Below are 313 nucleotides of genomic sequence, written 5' to 3'. Positions count from 1 at the left end.
CTTCCATAATATTTTCTCAGACTCACGACTGACCTACGAAATTACTCAGAGCCTTGCTGTAAATATTTACAATCTTATTATTTTTAGTTACTAAAAAAATACCAAATCAAAATTTAATAAATAAAAGTGAATATTTAACACTATAAAATTTTTTTCAATATCGCAAAAAAAATTTAGCGATAATTTTCTTTTATGGTATAAATTATAAACTATATTTAAAGTTTAAATAATAATAAATTTACAATATTAGAAATCTATTTTAAATAATTATGAATAAAAAATAATTTTTATAGTGCGCAAAGCGCAGAGTCAT

This window comes from Cotesia glomerata, linkage group LG6, assembly GCF_020080835.1.
Source record: "Cotesia glomerata isolate CgM1 linkage group LG6, MPM_Cglom_v2.3, whole genome shotgun sequence".
Lineage (NCBI taxonomy): Eukaryota > Metazoa > Arthropoda > Insecta > Hymenoptera > Braconidae > Cotesia > Cotesia glomerata.
Note: the sequence above shows the minus strand (reverse complement) of the source record.